Consider the following 8972-nt stretch of genomic DNA (forward strand, 5'->3'; position numbering starts at 1 on the left):
TGCCTCTGATTCGTTAAAAAAAAAAAAAACTTTGCCAGCATGTGTGCCTGTAATACTAGAGTAATGTTCCTGCCGCACCATGTTTTGCCTGCTGTTTTACACAGCATGCTGAGCACGCGTTTGCTAGCATAGACGTTATTTGAATTTGGCTCATCCGCATGTTGGCTTTGAAAAATATCAGAATGTAAGACATCAAGGCTGAGGTGAGGGTAGATGGAACTCTTCCTAGGCTGTAAAATGAAAGATCTGCTAATTCTAAAGTATAGGCAGTCCAAACCAAAAAAAGAAAAAGAAAAAGAAAGATAGGAAAACCTATTTGGCAATTCATGCCTTGTATGGAGTTCAAGTTAGTGGGTAGGTTTCTTTTTCTTTCTGTTCTGTTCTGTTGCTGCACTTTCATCACAGTTGGAAGCAAATAAAATATGGACCATCTATGTTTGAGTGCAGTGGTGGCAACCATCCCCGAAGCAGTAGGTGCGTGGGGTAGGTGCTGAATAGATGCTGTGTTGTACAGCATTCACCGAAAACAGAGGCAGGCTGGTGGTGGTCCATAAACACCTTTCTCTTTTTTGACTATAAAAAGTAGTGGACATCCCCAACCACACAATCTCTCCAATAGTGTCTCACTCCAAATGTAAACAAACTGTGAAAAAGACTCTATGAATTGAAAGTGGAGGTGCTACATGTACTGTTCCTTATTCATTTGTTTGTTTTCTAACACAGGAAATTTTTAAAATAAAAGCTAATAATAAAAAGTAGCAGACATAGAATTAGCCTTTAAGATAATGGAAGCCCCCAAAGCAGTGGTTCTCAAATTATTTTTTTATGGGCCACACTTTCAGAATAAAAAATTGCTTTCACCACACCATTTTTAAAATTGATACATTGGAAATCAAAAAGATACAACTCCTGGCAGTGCTTGAATTATAACACAGAACACAACTACTTTATATTATGATCATGGGACACCCAGAAGGTATAAAACAATGCAGCTACATGAGAACATTAATCATTCCCAAAATATAATGATAAATGAGCCTCTTGTATACATACCTTAAGTATATATACAAACTCAATGAGAGGTGTGAACTTGCCTTTGCTGGGTAATCTCATTTATATTAGGTCTAATTTGAGACAAACATATTTTTATCTCCTAATCAACAGAAACAAGCCTTTCTCTTTTCTGATCTTCATATTTGTCAGAGTTGAAAAGTCCTGTTCATAACAGCTTGTCATGGAGAACTGTAGAAGAATAGCCAATGCTCTTGAATAGAGGTGTGGATACTGTTTCTGGTTGTCTATCCAAAAAGTGTCCAGTTTCATTTTCAAGATGCACACCATTTCCTCCTCTTCATTCAATGTCAGCCCTGAACAGATGCAATTCACAAAGGGTTCTCTCACCCAATCAAAATTTTCTGTAGACAGTGATGGGAAGTAATGATCAATCTTTTCTACCAGTGTTGCAAGATGTTCCAGTATGAAGCTGTACAATTCATTGCTTGTCTTAAAACTTTGTAGCAGTGGGAACATTTTGAGGCTATGTTGCATCTCTCTTCTGCACCAGAGCTGAAGCTCTTTTTAAAAAAATGCAGTTAGTTTGTCTGTAGCTGTGAGGATTTTGCTATTGTGGCCTTGTGTACTGGCACTGAGCTCATTTAACCAGGTAAAGAGATTGGCCAAATATGCCAGCTTTGCCACCATTCATAGTCACCCCCCTGGTGGTACAGCAGGTTCCCCTCTTGTTCTAAAAACTCACTTAAATCCTTCTTCAGTTCCAACACCAAATTTAACATTTTCTCATGGAACATCCTCTGAGTGCAGGATTAGGCACTGATGTTTTGATTTGATGTCTTTGCAAAGTTGAGCAAATAACCGTGTTTTCAGTGGTTTTGCTTTTATGAAATTCACAATGTACAAAGTCTGATCTAGGAACAACTTCAAATAAGCTACAAGGGTCTTAGTGATTAAGGCCTCTTTGTGTAAAAAAACAGTGAGTTGATATTACATCTGGATTTTTCTGTTTGATGAGTGCCACCAAGTCTTTCACATGCCCTGTCATACATTGTGCTCCATCTGTACAAATTCCAATACATGAATCCAGTGAAATTTCAGCCCGCCCCCCCCATACTCAGACAAGGTATGGAAAATGTCTGGTATGTTTTACTGGTTCGTTGTAAAGTAAAAACTGTGTGATAATTTCATCATTGTGAATGAATCTGCTATAAGCAAGCAACAGTGCTTTTCTACTAATGTTGGTAGATTAACATCAACTTCAATGGCAAATTGAGAATTCTTCATACTTTTGGAAACACGCTTCTCAATATTAGATGGCATACAAATATTATTCTGAGAATTGTATCATCAGAGAAAGGAATTTCCATAACTTGTCACTCAGTATCATCACCAAACAATTTTTTCACATTCATTTTTTTTAATAAATATTTATTAAGATTTTCACAATATTACAAAATGAAAAAAGAAAAAAAAGAAAAAATGCAAAATACAAAATAAAAATAATTAAAAACAATTCAATCTTTCTATCATTTATCATTCATTTACTTGTTTCCCGGACCTCCTCATACCTCCCTTTTTTGTATTCCAGTTCAATTTGTTAGTTCAGCAGTTCCTTTCCCTCCTTAATTCATCCTGATCTTTAATCTTAAATCTTAAATATATTATAACATTAAATTTTTACCTGTTAAAAAACCCCCTTTTTCATATTCTTTTATACCATTACAGCTAGAAACCATTTAACTTCAATCCAACATCATTCTAACATTCATTGATTTTGCAATATTTCTGTAAATAGTCTTTAAATTTCTTCCAATCTTCTTCCACCGACTCTTCTCCCTGGTCTCGGATTCTGCCAGTCATTTCCGCCAATTCCATGTAGTCCATCACCTTCATCTGCCATTCTTCCAGAGTGGGTAAGTCTTGTATTTTCCAATACTTTGCGATAAGTATTCTTGCTGCTGTTGTGGCATACATAAAGAAAGTTCTATCCTTCTTTGGCACCAATTGGCCGACTATGCCCAGGAGAAAGGCCTCTGGTTTCTTCAAGAAGGTATATTTAAATACCTTTTTCAATTCATTATATATCATTTCCCAGAAAGCCTTAATCTTTGGGCACGTCCACCAAAGGTGAAAAAAAGTACCTTCATTTTCCTTACATTTCCAACATTTATTATCGGGCACATGGTAGATTTTTGCAAGCTTGACTGGTGTCATGTACCACCTATATATCATTTTCATAATATTCTCTCTTAAGGCATTACATGCCGTAAATTTCATACCTGTGGTCCACAACTGTTCCCAGTCAGCAAACATGATATTATGTCCTAAATCTTGTGCCCATTTAATCATAGCAGATTTCACAGTTTCATCCTGAGTATTCCATTTCAAAAACAAGTTATACATTCTTGACAAAGTCTTAGTTTTGGGTTCTAACAATTCTGTTTCCAGTTTTGATTTTTCCACCTGGAAGCCAATTTTCTTATCCAAATTATATGCCTCCATTATCTGATAATAATGAAGCCAGTCTCGCACTTGGTTTTTTAGTCAGTTTTTTCACATTCAAGCCGCAGGCATGCTCAATCAATTTTTCAGCTATTGCACATGGTTTTGTCTTTTGAACAATCAATTCAGTTACTTGGTAAGATATAATTTGCATCTTATCTGAGACTTACTCCTTTTTGAAATATGATTTTTGGCATTTCTGCTATTCCAAAAGCCTTTCAAAATATTGAGACCCCCAGTTATAGGGTGGTATAATAATAATAATAATAATAATAATAATAATAATAATAATAGAATATTCCTGTGCTCCAGATTTCCATGAATTGGCAACAAATGTCTTTTCACTCTCTTTGGGCTATATTGGAATTGGGGCATTTCTCCCCACAGATCAAACATGTAGGCTGAGGGATGTTTTCATCTCCAGTCCATGTGAAACTGAAGCTCAGGTAGCTATCTACATAGTGTTGAAACTCTTTTTGGGTGGTTTGCTTGGGCCTGCTGCTTGTGTTGAATTAAACAAGTCTTCTCCAGCTCTCTGTTCAAATGGTGATTCTGGATCACAACTAGGATTGCCCTCAGTATCACTTGATGTTCTTCCTCTCATTCTGGAAAAAAAATATCTATCCATATTCTGCAAAAATAAAAAATAAAATAAAAAATATACTACATTACACTGAAATGTTTAAATATTTCTTTGATTGTCCTTGAATCTTCTCACCACACTTGCCATTGTCTCCTGCCACAAGAGTATGGTGCATCGTACCCTTTGAAAACCACAGCCCTATAGGAACATATCTGCATCTTTCTAAGTCCATCATTTGTATTTCAAACAGTTTGGTCTGGCACCGTTATAGACACCACTGGATTTTGTTAATAAATACATCTGGCTACTGCTTCATACTAGTGATACGGCTGGCTCCGACATCCGATGCAAGCAAAGGGGTGATGGCATGGTGGGAACTGACAATTTGTGACATATCCACCACTGTCTTTTACAGCCACACTTCGGTACTGGCGAATGATTTATTTTCCCCCTGCTCTGACACTCCCTCTGCATCTTCCAAGTGCTGTCTGTCAGAGCTGCTGTGTCCATCAATACTTCTTAAGTTACCATTTTTGAAAACCAAGTCTCTAGAGGTGGAGACTTAATGCATTCACCCACTGTGCCATCAAGTGACTCAGTCGCTGGCAAGTAGCTATATTCATCTCTCAACAAAAAATTCCAGGAATTCAAGATAAATTGTTATTGAAAAACAGCTATACCATGAATTATACACATTGTCCCAGATCCTTCTGATAGAGATACTGTGTCTGCAATCCACTGACATCATAGTCTTGTGAGATGAGTAAGAGAAGGCAAAATCACAACATATTTACAATCCCTTTGGTCTTTTTTTTTAAAAAAAAACAACAACAGCTAATCAATTTTTGAGTAGCCATAAAATGATTCTACAGTTTCCTTCAATAGATCATGTTGTACCTGATCTTATCATCCCAGCATTGAAAAACACACTAATTATGGGGTCCTGTGGGTCAGGTTTAGCTAGTATAAACTGGCTGTTTTCTAGATAGATCAGGTAGTATCCATTTCTCAGTTAGTGGGACAAGGCATCCTATTATATTTCCAGCTGACATAAATTCTCAAATCTGGAAACAACTTGAGTAGTTGGGACTAGTGCTGAGATGCAGCTGACTATAATTCCAATCAGTTCCATTCAACATGGTCAGTAATGATGACGGCAGTCAAGAAACATCCATAGGATGCCAATATAAGGGGGTTGACCTTGTGTCTCAGGATCTGTGCAGTAGCTCATAGTGCAGAGGACCTTTTCAGTTATGTTTCCCCATCTATGGAATGCTATCCCTAGCGAAGTCAGCTTGGCACCTTCACTGACATGTCTTCAGTGCCAGGTAAAGGCTTATATTTTCTTAGGCATTTGATAGATTGATATGTTATTTTTTGTTATAAGTGTGCTGCCATGCTTCCTGTGGCTATTACGGGGGTTGTTCTGTTTTAAAGGTATAATGTATTATATTTTTAATGTGTTGGTAATATTTGGGTAACAAGTGACTAACAAGTCTAATAAACAACAGTAAGAATAAGAATAAGGTCAGGCTCTTTGCCTTCTGAGCTACATTGACATGCCTTTTAGGTTAAGGCTGGATGCTTCCACAGCTCTGCTTTTAGCAATAGAAAAAATAGGAGGGGGTGTTTAAGCAGCTATTGGATTACCTTGCTATTTAAAGTGCCACTCACATCTGAAAATCAAATGATCTCTGCAGATTTGGCCAGCCATCACTTTCATAGTTTAAAGTATTTGACCCTCAGACAAAGGCTAAACCTGAGACTTTAGTAGACCCTGAGGTCTGCCAGCTACAGCCAGGTGAAAAATGGTTGCTTAGACAGGTAAGTATATGGAAAGACTCAAGGATCAGGATGCATCTGAGCACCCGCTCGACTCTGGAGTTGTGATTTGTTCCAACACCAAGCTCACAAATTCACCAAGCAAAAAATTCACTTGCCTAAAAGTTCCTCGTCGGCAGCTTAACTTCTGCTGTTGTTAGACGAGTAACAGTCAGGTGTCCTTCCCAATCTACTTCAAGTCATCCAGGGATCTACCAGCAGGTGCTGATACACCTTGTGCCTACCCCAGAATCTGTGAAAAAACAGAAGGTTCAGTCTAGTTCTCAAATTCCAATTTTATTTCATGCAATTTCTTTTTGCCTTGGATTTTTCCTTTTTTTCAAAAAAAACCCCCTCCGTTTATTAATTATACTTTCTTTAACCAAGTAATAATGCTATTAGTTTTGGCTAAGTATAAGTAAACTTAAGACACTGTGAAATGAGTCATTGTTGCAAAGGAACGAGCTATGAACTAATAGCATGCCCATTTCTGGCTGATGTAAAATAGCAGATTGTATATAAGCAATTTTGCCTTCTCTTCAAGAAAAGCGAGATTCAATTGCAACAATTAGAGCAGGGGAATTATTGGCACATTTGCAAGACAGTCAGGGTGCAAGTGATTTCAAATTCTCATTCTCATGGCTATGTTTATAGACTGCAAAGCTCCCTTTGGAGAGAGAAAAATCCAATTTACTAGCTATGTTAATCTATGGGGGAACTATGCTTCCTGTCGAGTGATTCTCAGCCCTCTCTCACACTGCTGTAGTTCCACTGCTTTTTGATATATTATGAACAATGAGATCAGAAGCATTCATGTCTGGAATTCTTATTGAGCTCTTCATTAAATGAAATATTTGTATGAATTATTTTCTTTTTCCTCTAGTGCATCACACCTTTTATTACGATTGATCTAGTGCATAATAATCCCATTTAATGAAACAAAAGGTATTTATTTTGAAAGGTAAAACGGTAGACTATAATACGTTTGTGTGTGTGTGTTTTCCAAGAAAAGATTTGTATGTGTAAACCAAATGGATCTTTTGCCGCACAAGGAATAGAAGAAATGAATACCTACTTGAAGCTGAAAGCGGTGGGTATGCCTTTGTATGACCACTAGGTGGCAGCATAGTTCTTTGGCTGAGTTTGGGAAATCTCGTTTCAGCAGAGAACCATGAAAAGTGCTTTGCATCACTGACAAATGTCTAATCTACTCTCTGTGCATTATTTTATCATCCCTCTCACACATGAAAACACTACACACACACACACACATTATTTGTGCCCTACTTCAGCTTGCGGTGGGGATAATACTGAGGCAAATGGTCGTTGTCCGAAAGACAAGAATTTGCAGTTTCCCTATAGGTGGCTTGGATGAAATCTACCGTATTTTGCTGTGGTTAGCTGAGGACACCAGTGCTGCACTGGTAAGATCTGCTGCAAGTGTTACTGAGGTGGCTAACATTTTGCTTCTTATTCTCCAGCTTATTCTGAAGCTAAGGGAGCCATATTTTGTTGTCGCTAGTGTGCCAGCCCATCTTCGGTACTAGCAGAGTTCCAACTGATTGCCAGTTTTCCCACCTGGTGATGCCAGAAGTCTCTGAAATAATACTTATAAACCATGAGATTTGGGCAGCCTCTGTTTTTCTTAGTGTTGGCTATCTCTCTTTAAAACCTATTGCTTGATGTGTGCATGTGTGAACCCATCTGGTCTCTGCATATATGCAACCTTTCCTGTTTAAGAAGAACCAGGATCCTTAGCTACACAAAGATGTTCACTCTGATGGTCTTATATTGCCAATAACAGAACATAGTGAAGCTGATGATTTTCCTTTTGGGATGACGAGAGCCCTATGTGGCTTGGCATCAAAGCTATCCAAAGGGCTGCATATCTCTATATGAACATGCCTGGAATGTGGGTTTTTCTGGGGAGCCCTTTCCCTTGGTAATCCCCCCCCCCTTCACAGGCATGTTTGGTGTGAACACGAGAGGCTGTTCTCAATCGCTGCATCAGACTGTGAAAAAGACTGGCTCCTCTCAGCTTTCATTTCACTAGCAGGCAAATACTTTGACCCTTGGCCACTAAGTAGCTGTGGTGACAGAGTTTTCTGAAGTTGAGTGCACTACATCTTTTCTTTTGTTGTGCTTTTAAATAGCTGTAAGTGCTTGGATTCAGTGCTGCTTTAAATAGGGTAATTTATTGAGTTCCTTTTTAAAACAAATATATTTATATCGATTGGTGTGTTTTTAGGTGTGTTTCTGTTTTGATTCATGATGTGAATGCCTTGGGTCCTGACCTGGGAGAAAGGCAGGATATAAATAAAAACAAATAATAATTCCCCCCCAGCATTCATTACAGTCATTGTATTTGTGAAGGAGCTCAGAGCCAATGATAGAAATGTCATGAATTGACGAATAAAGAATGAGGACTTACAGCTTCAGTTTTCACCATGGCTGCCTCTGAACAGAACTGGCAATCTTATGCCAGTCTCTGGCCAGACCCCATCCTTCCCACATAGAGAAGGAAGATCAGAAGGGGGGCTTGTAAATCTGCAGGGTTCCCTTTAGGGCTGTAAACTTGCTCAGGTGAATGCGCCCATTCAGACCTTCCTGCTTAATGCAGAAAGCCTGAGGTGGAGTGGGCAGGGTTACACCTGAAGCCTTGTGGTCCCTCCTCAGATATTCAGTTAATGAATACCTGAATAGAGCCAAGAGAAGTCCTTATCTCGCTATGAAGCAACAGGTTACTAATGCCACCAAGGTGGTGTAGTGGTTAGAATTGTTGGACTAGGATCTGCTCAGCCATGAAGCTCACTTGGGTGACCTTTGGCAGAGGTGGAGCTAGCTCCTCCAGCCCCCATGCTGTGCACCCAGGGGCGGGGCTAGCTGCCCACGGGGGCGGGGCTATCCAATATCGTGGATAAAATGTAGCAGAGCTGCTTAGGTACTTCAAGCGCTGCCTTGTCCAGTGTGTTATCAGGAACTACTGTGTGCCATCTTGCCCATTTTCCTTAATAAGACCACAACAAATTGCCCTCCGGTGTGTGAGTCTGAA

The sequence above is a fragment of the Podarcis pityusensis genome, assembly GCF_964106645.2.
Source record: "Podarcis pityusensis genome assembly, chromosome: 9".
Classification (NCBI taxonomy): domain Eukaryota; kingdom Metazoa; phylum Chordata; class Lepidosauria; order Squamata; family Lacertidae; genus Podarcis; species Podarcis pityusensis.